Source organism: Canis lupus, chromosome 16 (assembly GCF_011100685.1).
Source record: "Canis lupus familiaris isolate Mischka breed German Shepherd chromosome 16, alternate assembly UU_Cfam_GSD_1.0, whole genome shotgun sequence".
Lineage (NCBI taxonomy): Eukaryota > Metazoa > Chordata > Mammalia > Carnivora > Canidae > Canis > Canis lupus.
This window is the reverse complement of record NC_049237.1, coordinates 32369538-32383124: the sequence shown is the minus strand read 5'-3', so window position 1 is coordinate 32383124 and position 13587 is coordinate 32369538.

Below are 13587 nucleotides of genomic sequence, written 5' to 3'. Positions count from 1 at the left end.
TGCATTTCCTGGGATTCATTTTATTCTAAAGAGTCTTTTTTTTTCTGACTTCAGAGAAGCCAAAGTTAGTTTGTACGTGCAATTCTCTGGAGAGATGGTCTATAACTATCCACAGGTTCCCAAAGATTCCACAGCCTTAAAATGTAAAATTTCCTTGTGTAAGACCAGAAAATAATTTTGACCGGTAAGGGGATACTTCAGCAGCATGAGCTTTTAGAGCGTAGGTGGAGGAATGAGAAGACAGTCATAGAGGCACAAGGAGAGTTGGGCAAGTACACAAGTACACAGATCACATTCAATGGAAGGAACTTTGAAATTGTGGGAACCAGCTGCAGTTCAAATGCTTTGGAAAGGATTCATAGAACAAAAATAGGCACACCATGCCTAGAAGAGGTGTGACATACATATCGAACAAGGTAAATGATGTGCAAAGCAACAATACAACAGCTGTCAGAAAGCCAAGTGGCAGACTAATTCAAAATAAATGGTGCAGAAAAGGGTTGTAAGGTCAAATGAAGGAAAGTTTTAGTAGGGAGAGCCAGAGGCTTAAGGAGACCCTTGTGGAGATGGCTGGACATATGCTAGATCCGAGAGTCAAGTCAAGACACTTTCCTTCTTTCTTTCTTTCTTTCTTTCTTTCTTTCTTTCTTTCTTTCTTTCTTTCTTTCTTTCTTTCTTTCTTTCTTCTTTCTTTCTTTCTTCTTTCTTCTTTTCTTTCTTTTTCTTTTTTTTAAAAATGGCTATTTAAACTTTCGTATTATGTCTCCTGGGTAAAAACACATCCTTCACCTAAAAAGTACCTAAGTGTTTGAAAATGATGATTAAGTCACCCCTTGATCTTCTTGCCTCTAACTTTAAGAGCTCTCAGTCTTTAGGGAACAGGCAAGCTCCAGTGAAGAGCCTTGTAGAACTTGATTAGGAGTCAGGATTTGACATGAGGGGAAATAAAGCCTCCACCAGGCTCTGATTAAGAGTTGTATCATGACCAAAAAAAAAAAAAAAAAAAGAATTAAAGAAAAGTATTTTGAGTCACAATATTGAATAAGTTGGGAAAAAGCCCAACTGTAAGTCTCTCATGACCGGTCTCAGGGCAGAGCAGTGCACATGGAAAGGATGGGAGGACCAGAGAAACACCACAAAGGGAGGATTGCAGAGCTTGGTGATATGCAGATGTGTGATGGATGAGCTATCAGAGATTGAACTCTCCTTGACTGTGTAATGTACTTAGCAGCCCCAGTCCTCAGACAGGTGCGACTTTGAGCAAAGGCTAGCATTCAGTTTGTCACAGCTTTTTATTACATGTGAAGTACAGATGTATGATAGCCATAGGGGGACATATGGAAGCCAAGGGCACTTTCCTGATGAAGGACGGAGCAAGGAAGACCAAAGGCACATCTTGACTAGATTTTGTGTTCTGGTTACTGAAATGAAAGAGGCAATGTCCAAGAGGAACTGGAGGGGGTATTACAAAGTTAGAGTCTGAAAGTCCTCGAAGGATTAGCTTGTACTCTGAGTAGAGGAAGCCCAGGGTATAGCATGGCAATCCTCTCTCCTTGCTCTGTATGGTGAGGGGTGGGGAGAATAGAGAAGAAGGTGCAAGGGAATGCTCCACAACCCAAAATTAACTAGTAGAGAAGAATGCCCTCTAGTAACTAGTAGAGAGGGCACTAGTTACCTGGCAAAGTAACTTAAACTAAACTGAAATTCATTGAGCTTCTACGAGGTGTCAGGCACTTTATTATACTTTTTGTTTGTTTGTTTAAACCTTATAATTACCATAGAAGGAAGCATAAGACAAAGAAGAGGTGCAACGAGCATCAAGTGAACACCCTATTGACTATCTCTATCGCTAATAGCCCTTGAAAAGTCTCCTCTCTGTGCAGGAAGTGTGTACCTTCTCTGAGACAAGGAGATACTTAAGGGAAAGAATTGCAAACCTTTGGAGAAATTCTAGTCTTGGAATATCATCTGTGCAAAAAATATGTTAAAATTAGAATTTATGACAGAAGAATATTTGATCACAGAGAAGGCAGGACCATAAGAGTTCCCATAGTCTCCTCCCTCAATGAAAAGTAAGTGTTATTTTCATTAGATTTCCTTTTAAGGGACCCGGGCCCAGGTAGAGGGAGACCTGGAACTGAGGTGGCCACTTTCTGGGAACCTTGATCCTATGGGCCTCTGACAATTTGTGAACCCTGAGAACCCTGAAGCTCTCACTCTGACTTCTACAACTTGCAGGAATGTTGGATCGATTGCCACCGTAAATATACAAGTTATCAACTTACATACATGGATTTATTTGATACCCATTTATTTGATCCTTCCTGTCTCCGCTGAGGAGATAGGACATCTACATCCCACACTCCCTCAAGACCCAGTGCAACATTCAGATGATGGCAAGGATTGAGTAAACTACCTTCTCTCAGGGCTGTAGCCCTTGAAAGGAAAAAGGTTGCTTGCTTCCAGGGCTTGCTAGAAAATAAATGTAGCTAATCCTTTCATGCTGAGTAGATTTAGCTGCATTCCCCCAGGGGACTAATATTTCTTCTCAGGTTTTTTTTGTTGTTGTTGTTTTTTTTTTATTTTGAAAATCCTTATGAATGTCTGAGAAGAGGTCCCTACAGAAAAAACTTCCTCAGTCATAGGCACAACGGCCTCTGAATTATGTTGCAGTTTCTAAGTGTGAATGCTGTGTTAATATAGTGTCATGGGTGACAATGAAAATGCACCCAAGTCACAAAATTCAAATTTATGGCTTTAGCAACAGTCTTAACTTTTCCCACTCTGGTGTGCTCAGTGTTTTATGTTGTTGTGCTTCCAGTGAAATTTATGTCTCAGTGTGCATTGTGAGTGAGTTATGGTTACTCTGAGAACCTTAATTTTGCATTTCCTGACTTCTGTGTGTTCAAAGGGACAACTTTTCAAACATGGCCTCCAAAAATAAGGCACAGCCGACCAGCTGATGCTGTGTAATTGCTGTGCGGGCGGAATGGGAGCGACGACTATCCCTGGCTGGGGCTTCTTTGCAACTGTTTCCTGTCTACAGTTTGCAGGAGCAGAGGGAGACGGGCAGGGGAGGGGTGGGCCCTGCAGCCTCACGTGGATGTTCCATCCAGGGGCCAAGCCTGAGGCACTGGAAAAGGGAAAGAACATGGATTAGTTGCTGTTGCTTGTTTAGGACAGTTTTCATTTATTGAGCACCTACTACACACCAGGGGTTGGTCTAAGGATTTCAGATCAGTTTTCATGCTAGCTCTACCTTAACCCTTTATTTATTTTTTTTTATTTTTTAAGATTTTATTTATTTATTATGAGAGACACACAGAGAGAGAGAGGCAGAGACACAGGCAGAGGGAGAAGCAGGCTCCATGCAGGGAGCCCGACGTGGGACTCGATCCCTGGTCTCCAGGATCACACCCCAGGCTGAAGACAGCACTAAACCGCTGGGCCACCCGGGCTGCCCTACCTAAACCCTTTAAAGCAGGCTGTCACCCCCACTCTGCATACCAGAACCGTGAATGAAATCGCAAATGCATACACTGCCCAAGGTCACGTGAGCAGCACAGAGGACACTGGTTCTAGTTTTATTGACCCAGAGTCCATGTCCCACCCTGGGCCGCTTCCTGAGGAGGCACCGAGTCCTGAGGAGTGACTCCAGCTCAGTCCCTGCTTAGCTGCATCATCTCTCCCTGGACTTTAACCCTGGTTTCCTCTGGTGAAACAAGAATAATACAGAGCTAACAGACTACCATCGGCTTAAGCCGGACCAAGTTTGTTATTTTACTGTTATTGCTGATGCCCTTGAAGAACTTCCCACTCATGCTATTGGACTAGCCAAAGGGAAATGGTCAAGTCAGAACAATTTACCTATATTTTTCCTTGTTTGAAAGTTACACAAGGGGCAAGGTTTTTTGGTTTTTTGTTCATTACATCTACGGAATGCCTCCAAGAGTGCTTGGCACATAGTCACATTTGCTGACTGAGGGAGTGATTTGCATTTTGCCACCTCCCACTCCATCCCCTCTCCTGCCTCCTCTCAGGCACAGCTGTGTGCTCTATGCTTTGGACACCTTCTGTCTTTTTGCAGACACTGCTTGTCTTGCCCAATCGCTGTGGCAATTTGCTTTCTGTTTGGGAACTTCCATACCGCGCTGGAAACAATGTGGTGTGTTTCTAACTCTTGGGAGTTTGCAAAGCAGCAGGGGTTTTCTGAATCCTATGTCTAACCCCACAGGATTTTTTGGAAAAGATTTAATTTACTTATTTGAGAGAGAGAGAGCATGAGCATGAAAGGGGCAGAGGTAGCAGGAGAAGCAGACTCCCTGCTAAACAGGGAGCCTGATGTGGGGCCTGATTCCAGAACCCTGAGATCATTACCTGAGCTGAAGGCAGACGCTTAACCGACTGAGCCACTCATGTGTCCCAACCGATTGTGATCCTACTGGTGGACTTTTTAATGCCGTGTCAGGCTTCGGGGGTAGCTTTTGGAGACTGACCTTTGGTAGCCCTAAAACTAAACTAGGAGTAGATCAACCCTAGTCCATGTCCAACATCAATTGGGCCAAACCCTCCAAATCCACCTCTCCACTGGAGACCCAGCTACCCCCACAAGCTGTGGTTTTTAAGAAGTGTTGAAGTTTGTATGTCTTAGCACCTTTGCAATTGCTTTAGTTACTTCTTCTGCCTCACAGAGGCTTTTTCTTATGTGCCCTTACCCTCATAAAGGAGCTTTTCAAGTTTCTGATATTAGTTCTTGTGTTTCTAAGCCCTACAGCCAGCAAACAGCCCAACGCCCTACTAATTGTGTTCATATTGATACTCACTGGTTTTGGAGCTCTGTGCTGCTCTGTGTCATCATCTCTCTTTTGCTCAGCAGGAGTAAATGATCCCGATATCATTATCCTTCTGGCTAGGTTTAAAATTCACTCTTAGCAAAACCACTGCCTGGCGTTTCCATAAACGATCCATTGCCTCCAGCTCCTGAGGTCTCATTGCATGCTAGGTTTCCTATTAAGGCTAACTTCCTCCAAGACAGTGTTCTTGCTCCTGATTGCTCTTCAACTCTCTCACTCCTCCCAGTCTGGCTCAATTTTTCTCTGAGATTAAAAAAGGCAAGGTTATGAACCTGGTGAAGAGGTCATTTGTAATGGTGAAAGCTAGCTCTCGGGTTTGAATCACAACCTCGCCACTTAATATTTGTGTGACAAAGAGCAGGCTGTTGTAGCTCCCTGAGACAATTTCTCTTCTGTTGAATGGATAACAATGCCTTTTGTGTAGGGATTGGCCTACCATGGGTAAGCACCCATTGAAAGTTCGCTATCCCTAAGAAAGAAGAGTCATACTCTAAGTTTCCTGGAAGAAGTATTTTACTGATAGTAAAAGAAAGTTTAAAAAGCTATAAGCTAGGGGCGCCTGGGTGGCTTAGTCGGCTGAGTGGCTTGACTTGCTTTTGGTTCATGTCTTGACCTCAGGGTTGTGACTTTGAGCACCCTTTTGGCTCCACACTGGGTGGAGCCTACTTAAAAAAAAAAAAAAAAAAAAAAAAAAAAAAGCTAAACTAATTCTTTTGGCTTTTTATTTGATTATTTTTTTATTCTTCGGGGAAGGAGAGGGAAAGGATTGCAGAAAGAAATATTGTCATAACTGTGGGAATGACTGTGTTTATTCATTTGATTTTCTTAATGACCAATGAAGTAAAGTGTGTGTGTGTGTGTGTGTGTGTGTGTTTCACTTGAGCTTAAAGTTCCTTATTCATGTCAGGAGCAGTGAATTCATTCATCCCTTTCAACAAAAATTTAGAGGGTATCTATTGTGTGCCTGCTACTCTGTAAATGCTGGCTAAAACAGAGTCCCTTATAGTCGAACCAGAAAATCACAATAAATGATTATAATGCATTGTGACAAATGCCACCATAGTGCCTCATCCAAGTTCATTTTTGTGGCCTCCTGTTCCTGTTTCAGGAAATGGAAGCATTTATGGGAGATTGTCTGAAGGGAATTTCCCCTGGCTCTTCTCCATGTCAAAAGGGGGACATTTCTTTTGAAGTGTCTCTTATTATCGGAAGACAGAGCTATCCAGAAGGCAGCTTGCGGAAGCCTCAGGCAGTTGTAGGGGAGGGAGGGAGGTCAGGATTATTGTTCTATTGTAATTAATTAAAGAACCCTCAGAAGGTTCCGCAATGCCAGAGATGTGTGCCATGAATATGAGGCAAGATTTGGGGGTTTGGGGTTTTGTTTTCTCTCTAAATATATAGAGATGCAGCAGGGATGTTTGAATATATGATGTCAAATAGTGTATGATATCAAGCCCAAGGCCTCTGTGTAATGAATGGGCTGTGTTCTGGTCTGTCCAGCAGTCCTCAACCAGTGTTGTTTGTTTGTTTAGGGGGCTGCAGAGCCATCTGGAACCTGCAGTTCTGCACGTCCAAGTGTGTACACACACACCTTTACAAGGTGACCCTGTTCCCCAGCTGAATGCAGCCAAACATTCTGCAAGTGACTTGAAAAGCACCTCAGTATCTGGCATGTCAGTGACTTTGGGGGACAGTATCAGTTCTGAATATTCTGCTCCATTTTCAGACTCTGTCTCAAACCACGTGTCCTGAGTTGAGGCGCATAAATATATGATCTCCACATGAATATTAGGTCTGTCTTCTCCTAGCACATGAGACACTGACTCGGTGGTGTTTCTTTGACACTCGATGGCCCAGCCTTTCCCTTTGTCCTTTATTTTTTATTAAAGATTTTATTTATTTATTCATGAGAGACACAGAGAGAGAGAGAGAGGCAGAGACATAGGCAGAGGGAGAAGCAGAGGCAGAAGCAGGCTCCATGCAGGGAACCTGATGTAGGACTTGATCCCAGGACTCCAAGATCACGTCCTGGGCCAAAGGCAGGCACCAAACCGCTGAGCCACCCAGGGATCCCCTTTCCCTTTGTCCTTGATGGCCCTTGCCCCACATCACTGTCCTGTCTAGTGTGCCCCTGTGAACTCCCTCTCCAGGCTGAGGCACTTCTCATTCTCATCCTCAGGGCACCATGTAATCCTAGAGACTGTGGGTGGGGTTAGGGTGGGCTGTGACGAGAGGTCCTCTGGATGTCATCCCAGTGGTACAGCTTCAGTACCCCCATCCTATGTCCCCCCACCCCCCATGAGTGGAAATTGAGCGAACAGTCAGGAAGGCACAGGCAAGGCATTCCTCCAATCCTGTGTCCTACTCCTGCTGTGAATCTCATTGTGTGCCCTTGAGTAAGTCACTGAACTCCTCTCTGTGACTCAGGTGTCCTCACTGTGCCGGCTTCAGGGCATGGCTGTGAGGGTTAGAGGCATTAATATAGGTAATTAGAAAAAGAACTGGAAAATCGACTGTGCCCATGTGTTTGCTTTTAGTCGTATGATGACTCCTAATACTATGACAATTTATTAGCATTAGGGCAAGTGTTCAAACATTCTAACACACAGAGTGACATAGGCTGGGGAGGTTTCAGAGAACTGGGAAGGAAAGAAAAGTAAGAAGCTCACTTTAAAAAAAACACCAGGGGCATCTGCGTGGCTCAGTTGGGTGAGCCTCCGACTCCTGGTTTTGTCTCAGGTCAAGATCTCCAGATCATGAGAGCGATCCTGGAGATGGGCTCCATGCTCAGCACAGAGTCTGCTTGGGATTCTCTCTCTCCCTCTGCCCCTCCCTCTGCCTGCACTCACTCTCTCTCTAAAATAAATAAATAAATCTTTAAAATAAGGGCACCTGGGTGGCTCAGTGGTTGAGCATCTGCCTTTGGCTCAGGTCGTGATCCTGGGGTCCTGGGATGGAGTCCCACATCGAGCTCCCTGCATGGAGCCTGCTTTTCCCTCTGCCTATCTCTGCCTCTCTGTGTCTCTCATGAATAAATAAATAAAATCTTTAAAATAAAAATAAGAAATAAAAAAGACCCCCCAAAACTCACATAAAAATAAAGAAAAAAGATCAAAGCCCTCTTTTCCCTACACCATGTAGGGCAAGTTAATGACGAAGGCTGTCAGGACCCTGCTGGATCACATGGGGCCATTTCAGCAGCTCACATCTGTTTTAGAGTCTGTTCCTGCTTCTTCCTCGCTGTCCCGACTTGCATTGTCACCCCCCACCCCATCAAGGTGCCAGCTGTCACTCTCCACTCTGACTGAGCCAGCAGCCGTCTTAAAAATCATCATAGGGACATCCACAGCCAAACATCACAACTTTATCTAATGTCTTTGCTCATCACACTCTGTGGCATGAGGTTCCCTCCGATGAAATCACCTCCCTTTAATTCCCCCATCAATTCCGTGAGGGAACCTTGACATGCACAATACAATTTGGCTTAGAATTTGAGCTTTGATTATTATTTTTTTTTACCCAAGAAATTATGTATTTCTAAATATCAGCCTTTAGTTCTACTATTTGAATCTGGATGATATGTTCATATATACTTCCTGTCTGTTCTGATTACTGGTAACTTGGGTGATAGTGTTTTTCAGGTTGTTTTATTTTACTTCAGCTCTAACCTTTTTCTCTGAACCTTGAGTTATTTTTTTCAAGAGATCAGCCAATTTGTGTTTGGATGTCTAGGAAAAAAAAAGGTGTCTTACAGCGATTAGATACAGGCCAACTCGCTTTCAGAAAATGTAATTTTCTTAAGATACTGGAGCGTGCTGACTTCCTTTCTCTGACACAAATATTAGGCCTTATCTAGACCTACTAATGAGATTAACCCAGAAAATGGACCTGCAAAACAGAGAGGTTTAAACTTTGACATTTACCCAGTTTAAAAAAAATTCTGTGAAATTGTAAATTGAAAAAAAGATCTAGGCGGTAAAAAGGGATTGGATAATGTTCATTACATTTAGAATTTCAGGCCAAAAATACAAAAAGGAAAAAAAATGGAGGGAATGCCAGTCCAGAAAAAGGAAAAATAGTTTGCCATCACCAGCAGCTGCCACTGCCCACTGGCCTCTGATGGCACATTCTAGATGTCACAGCTTGAGGCAAACAGCAGACAACTACCTGACCACTATGACTTTTGCCACAGTCCCTGGTCACATTAGGACATACAAGGCATATATAATAAAAGTGTGTCTGTTTTCAGGAAAGTGGAAGTTAGACTAGCAGGTGGACAGAAAGGAAAATTTTACTCATTCTGTTCCAAGATGTGTGATGTTTGCACTTATTACACATCACCTTCTTCAACTCTAGACACCGTCACACACAGGCATTTATCACCATTTACTATACATGGTATCTTACTTATTTTATTTACTCTCCGTGCACCTCCACTAGAATCTAAGCACAGTGGGGGTGGAGAAATTTTGTCTATTTTGCTCACTACTGCGTCTCTGGTCCCTAGGATGGCTCCTGGTACATAGTTGGTGCTCCATAAATATTTATTGAGTAATTGTGTGATTCCCACACAGTTCCCAAACCAAACACCACTCCTTCTAACCTCCAACAGAGAACAGAGATGCTCAGGCATAGTTACCTTTCTTAGAGTCATGAGTCTTTTGAGCCTAAAAAATTAGATCACTGGGACTCCTGGGTGGCTCAGAGGTTCAGCGTCTGACTTCAACTCAGGGCATGATTCCAGGGTCCAGGGATTGAGTCCTGTGTCGGGCTCCCTGTGGGGAACCTGCTTCTCCCTCTGCCTCTCTCTGTGTGTTTCTAATGAATAAATAAATAAAATCATAAAAAACATAGGAGATCACCTAGTCCAACCCTTTATTTTATTTTTTTTTTAATTTTATTTATTTATGATAGTCACAGAGAGAGAGAGAGAGAGGCAGAGACACAGGCAGAGGGAGAAGCAGGCTCCATGCACCGGGAGCCCGATGTGGGATTTGATCCCGGGTCTCCAGGATCGCGCCCTGGGCCAAAGGCAGGCGCTAAACCGCTGCGCCACCCAGGGATCCCCCCCAACCCTTTAATTTTACTGATAACTATGGAAGGTCCAGAATATCAGCAAATTGCCCAGACACATAGGAAATTAATAAAATAACTAGGAGTAGAAATCAGGACACCTGGCCCACTGCTCCTACCCCAAGCCATCCTTTCCCACTGATTTCACAATACAATCTTTCACCTGCTGGAACAGGAGTGACTTGCTCCATGGCAATAGCGCAATCCTCAAGGTTTCTCTTCAGTTAAGGGCTCAGTGATGCTGAGCCTGCTGGGAATCCCTTTGGTGATATCTGTCTGTTAGTCACAATCCAAGACAAAGGATTCTGCACCATTGAGGACTCTGAGTCAGCCTGTGGGGCTTCGGACAGACACACATACTCTCCTCTGTCTCCCTCTGTCAGGTTCTAGCTCAAACCCCACCCATTCCATGATGTTTTTTCCTGCGAATCCAGCCCATATAGATGTTGCATTTCTCTGCTGTCTGAGATAACATCAAATGCCTATAGAGGCCAATGCAGGGGGGAATATAAATGGGGAAAGAGCCCAGGGCCTGAGCAAAGGCCCAGGATTGCCAGACCTTTCTATTTTTAGAGAAGCTAAAGTTTTCTATTGTCACTGGCCTCTTAACTTTTCACTCCTGCCTTTCAGGAATTAATAGGATGAGTGACATCCAGGGGCAGAGACTTGCTTTCTTAGTCTCAGACACTATCTCTCCTGTGGGTGCCTCACCCATGCAGCTTATGATACAGACCGTCTACACCACAGCTGATGGGGTCCTATCAGAATGCTTGAGGGGGAAACCAGTAAAGTCACACTTTGAGGTAGGTAGCAGAAGTCACAAAGTCACACTTTGAGGTAGGTAGCAGAAGTTTCTTTACTGCTCTCCTCTTGCAGACCAAAGAGCAGGCTTAGTCCCACTCTGGAGACTGCCCTTTTACCATATTTATATCTGGCTTCCATCAAGACAGCTTTCCTAAATCCTTTGGAGAAAGGGGCTCTTTCTGCATCCAGGTCTGCCTCTGTTTGCCTTCAGATTGGAGCTGCTGTTCCTTTGGCTTCGTGTCTCACCAATTTCACTGCTCTTTCTCCCTCTCTGCCCATCAGTGGTTAGAAATGAAATTCCAGGAAAGCTTTGTGGGGTGTGAGCCTGCTACACTCCCTGGAGCAACTGTCCCATTGCCTTCCTAACCCTACCTTGGGCCTTCTTGTTTGTTCTCTTACATTCTTTCTTGTTTTCAAGGCTTTGTCACAAGCCAATTCTCTTAGCACCTCACTCTAGATCGAGCTTCTTCAATCTTCCTTTGGGGTTTGGGGAAAAAGCCACATTCCATTTTTTTGCTCTCTGTGATTTGAAGATGGAACCAAGGATTTCCACCTCTTTGAACTGTGAATTTCCTCCCAAGGACTCTATGATAACCAGTAGCATATGGAAAAGCTGGCTCCATCGTTCCCTGAGAAGTTCTTCTTTCTCTTATCAGTGAGAGAAATGGAGGATAGACACACTCATGGTATGAAAAATCCCTGTCCCTTGGGTAGTTTTTGACATCTCAGTCCCTTTGTGAGGACATCCATAATGCATCAAAGTTTGATATTTTGTCAACTAAAAGATATGAGTTACTTCTCTGGAGTTTTTCTGTGTTGAGGTCTGTGAGCAAGGTCAGGTAGTGTCTCTTGAAGACAAGATGGAAGCTGGATTTGTCTATATGGTAAGAACCTAGAACACCACATAAAAGGTCCTGGAACTTATCCTAGAGAAAATATATGTATTTGGGTAGGAGCGCTAAGTTTTAGACTGAAATCACTGATGTAGCAAGATGGGAAGATGGGTTTTACAAGGAGATAGCAGACTTAGGAAGACTAGGTGTGGCCACGGATATAGAAAAAAGTGACAAATTCAAGAGATGTTTCAGAAAAATCATTGACAGGATTTGAGGTTAGTAAGGAAAAGGAAAGAATTATATTTTATGGTGAAACTTCAGATAGGAGAAAGAAGGGAAGTGATTTGAAAGCAGATTGGATGTTCTCTGGTGGAAGCTGCAAATGGTTCTGAAGTCACATCTGCAGTGGGCTGCATCTTCTGAGGTCCAGTGGAGCTCTCACAGACTCCAGGAAGAACAAATGGAAATTCTTGGTGACTGAGGCTACTCCCTTCTCCCTGCTTTGCACAGCCTGAGGAACGTAAGAAGTTATCATGGGACAACAGCTTGCAAAGCTACCTCCATGCCAGTTAGGAAAGGCTGCCATGAGAGCCTTTGGGTAATACTCCTACTAGAATGAAAGGTCAGGACCTTTGCCCACTGGAATTTATGTCCTCCAGTAGTAATTTGGAGTTTCAAGAGCTATTCAACTTCTCAAAAAGAAATATGGAGGATTAAAAAAATGCAATCATTGACTAAATAAATATGACTCCTTCTACCAACCTCAGATGGTATCAGACCCTGGGCCAACCCACAGCAAACTGTAAATTTAAAAATAATTTTCTAAATGTTTATAAATCCAATTTATTATGATCTTCTTAAAAAGTATAAGTCACTGTATTCTTTGTTATTTAGAGATTGAACTAGATAACCTTAAGGAAAAACACCCGTCAATAGATCCTTGAGCCTTTTGCATTGTACCCTGTTTTGAGGAGGATTTCCCTTTCCTCTGTAATTGACTTTCACTCTTATAATGGCATTATTCTTACTCTGTGAACCATCTCTCTCTGATTGAGATTCTCATCTGGGCTAAACTTAAGCTCTTTGTTAGCCATTGTTCCTTTAATCAAGTTGTTTTTTGTTTTGTTATGTTATGTTTTTCTTTGCCTCTAGCACTCTTATCATCCCATTCATGTACCCCCTCTCTATCCCTCCACCCCATTGGGGATAAGTGTCCACACTTGACCTTCACTTGGCCACACTTACAGATTTAATATGCATGATGTGATATTTTACCTTCATTTTTGGAGGATATAGAGTTCTAAATGGGTAACTGGTCTTCCAATGCTTTAAAAATGTTCCATTTTTCTAGTTTGTATTATTCCTGGTGAATAGTCTACAAATTTCCCTTATTTGTTCCATCTTTAAAAAATCTCTTGCTGTAAAATCTCTTCTTTCCTCTGGCTGTTGTGAATATTTAATCTTTAGCTCTTTTTTTTCTAGGGGTTTGAATATTGATGTGATTATCCTCCTTGGGATTTGTCAAACTTCTTGGAGCTGTTGGTTTATAGTTTTCAAAAAACTTTAAAATTTCTTAGCCATTATTTCTTCAAATATATTTTTTTCTCCATCTCTGTTTTGGTCTCCACTAATAGATATGTTAGACTGTTGATTATTGTCCATGGCTCACTGTGTCTGTGTATTGTTTTTTCAGTCTTTTTATCTCTATTCCTCATTTTCTATCCAAATCCTGTCCTATTCTCTTTACTGACTTTGAGTGTCCTCTTTCTGTAGCTCCTCTCAGACTCAGATCCGTGCCATACTTATTCCAGATCCTCCATATTGTTAAATTGTTAAAAACAAAAACAAAACTCTGATTTGAGCATCATAGTTTCTCTTCCTTTTCTTCTCCCTCTTTGGAGTCCTGATATCATTATCTTTGTCTAGTCTCTTTCTTCCTCAGCTGGTTTCTACAATATATATTGCCAAAAATTAATCTTCCCAATGTAAACTCAGATCATATCACTTCCCTACTTAAAAAT